Source organism: Arachis ipaensis, chromosome B06, assembly GCF_000816755.2.
Source record: "Arachis ipaensis cultivar K30076 chromosome B06, Araip1.1, whole genome shotgun sequence".
Taxonomy (NCBI): Eukaryota; Viridiplantae; Streptophyta; class Magnoliopsida; order Fabales; family Fabaceae; genus Arachis; species Arachis ipaensis.
The window spans coordinates 38,790,005-38,792,466 of NC_029790.2; the positions used below are offsets into that span (position 1 = coordinate 38,790,005).

Consider the following 2,462-nt stretch of genomic DNA (forward strand, 5'->3'; position numbering starts at 1 on the left):
GTCTAATTAAATCAATTTCCAAGAAAGCATCTATACACAATCAAGGGCTAAATCAATTATAACCAAATCCTATTCACAATTGAATTGAGTCATATAAAAGAATTTAAGTAAACTTGCAAGATAAGCAATGATCATAGGTGGAAATATGGAATTGAGTAATTGAACCCTCACCGGATATGTATATGCACTCTAATAACTCAAGTGTTTTGGGTCAATCCACTCAATTCTCCTCTAATCATGCTTTCTAAAGTTTGTTCTTCATCTAACCAATCAACAAGTATTTAATGTACATATCCAAAAATCATGAGGTCTTTTCAAGGTTGTAATGAGGCTAAGGTTAAAGGTAAGGATATATATATATATATATATGGCTAAATGAGCTTGCATTTGAATCTTTGATTAACCTAAATTCTCACCTAACACATACACAACCTATACAATTCTAATATCAAGTTTAGCTACCCATAATCTCACTTTTATATCCATACACACACACTCATGCATTAAATTCAACTCATCACATATGCATTGATTCTTATTGAATTTCTCATTGGGGTAATTTTGCCCCTTTTTCATTATTTCTTTTTTTTTAGTTTTTTTTATTTTTAACATAATATATACACCAACTCATCAATTAGGGGTGTTCGCGGTGCAGTTTGGTTCGGTTTTTGAGAGAAAAGTCATCCGATTTGATCGTCTAATTAAACTACGGTTCGGTTTGGTTCGATTTTTTTATCAAGGCCATCCGAACCAAACCAAACCAATTAATATCGGTTTGGTTCGGTTCGATTTGTTCGGTTTTTTCAATCAATTCAGAAAAAATACTACCATACTATTTCACAAAGTCATAATATTGAAATCGACAAACACAAATTAACAATAGCTAACAAAGTCTTGATCTAATAAAATTTAATAACAAAAGAAATTCAAATACGACAATTAAAGAAGTTTAAAAGTTTAATAGTCAATACAACTGAAAAAATAAAATGAATTTTCAAGTCATGGACGGGTTGAAAGCGCTTGCCAGTGAATTGAAGTAGAAGACATGACTTCCCAACTCCTATAATAATAAAACAAGAAGGCTACATAAGTAACTTCTCTTCATAAATAAACTACTGCTCATAATATTACATGTACACTTTGAACACAATACATATATGAAATGAAACACAAATAGACTACAAATTCAATTAGCTTTGTCAATAGGGCCTCGATTCATATTAATTGTTTCTAGCAATTAGGATTACAAGTAATATTGAAGTGCCCATTACAATCTCAAAGTTTTACAATTTTTTTTTTGTTTTAACCAAAAGCCCCATATTATACAATTTTAATGAAGTGACTACTATAATTACAGTATGAAAAGTTGATTAGTCATTAGAAGCTGTGAACAACTGCAAAAGCATTAATAGTTCATATTTTGGATGTCAATGGTATTGGGGGGAAAATTGGGAACCAGATGGGATCAGCATCAAATCAATTCAGCTACCATATTAATCAACTCCAGATATCCATACTCTAACATAAGTGCATGTGATGCCTAGCTCAACTCTAAAGTTTCACAATCCAATTTCTTTGGTCTAATAATTCAAGAGCAGAAACACAACAACAAATAGATTAAAAACAGAACAACAAATAAATTAAACAATGATCAGTGAACTAGCAATCAGAAGCAATTTCCCTAAACAATGAACAACAATTAAAACAATGAACACTGAACCAGCAAGAAAACAACAACTAGCAACAATCAGAAGCAATTTTTGATCTCATCCTCGAGCTCATGAAAGCGATTGTTCAATCTTCCGAACTTATTGATGTTCTGCTCGTCCTCCCATGTCACTTCCGTGTCAGATCCTCCTCCCTTCAACGACGAAAAATGGAATATTATAAATTAGGAGGGAAAATAATAGAAAGTAAACAACAAATGGTTCATATTGACTCGGGCTCCATATTGACAGTAAACAACCATCAATAAACAACCAGTAAACAGCAATAAACAGCAAATTACCTGAATCGGTGGCTCGGGCTCCATGTTGACTTGGGAGGAAGGCTGACTGAGAGACTCGGAGGTGCTGCCGTGCTGGGAGTGGGTTGAACTGATGATAGTGGCGCTGAGTGGGAGAACCCAGAAACACTGCTGGCGTTGGGTGGTGGCGTCTCAACGGCGACGACGTGGTGCTGTGCGTGGGCGACGGCGTCGTGCTGTGGGTGGCGTCTCCGCGAAGAGGAAGGCTTCGGCGTGGTGCTGTGGGTGGCGTCGTGCTTTGGGGATTTGGAGAAGAGAGAGCGAGAGCGACTGGGTAGTAGAGGCTAAACAGTAGAGAGCGCAGCCGCAGGTTAGGGATTGGGGATTTGGGGGGTTAGGGTCAGGGACGGCTGGGGGGGCGCTCTCACACTCGCGCAGCAACCTTTGCTCGTTTGGGGGGTGGGGTTAGGCATTTTTATGGTTTTTTCGAACCGGT

At 37.1% G+C, this 2,462-nt stretch overlaps 1 long non-coding RNA gene across 1 annotated transcript; it reads right to left on the reverse strand.

Annotated features, from left to right (window-relative positions):
- LOC107648148 lies at positions 842-2,456 on the reverse strand. Its single transcript, XR_001621751.2, has 2 exons — positions 2,009-2,456; positions 842-1,861 (listed from the first exon to the last, which is right to left on the reverse strand). It is a non-coding gene; the product is annotated as an uncharacterized LOC107648148 (long non-coding RNA).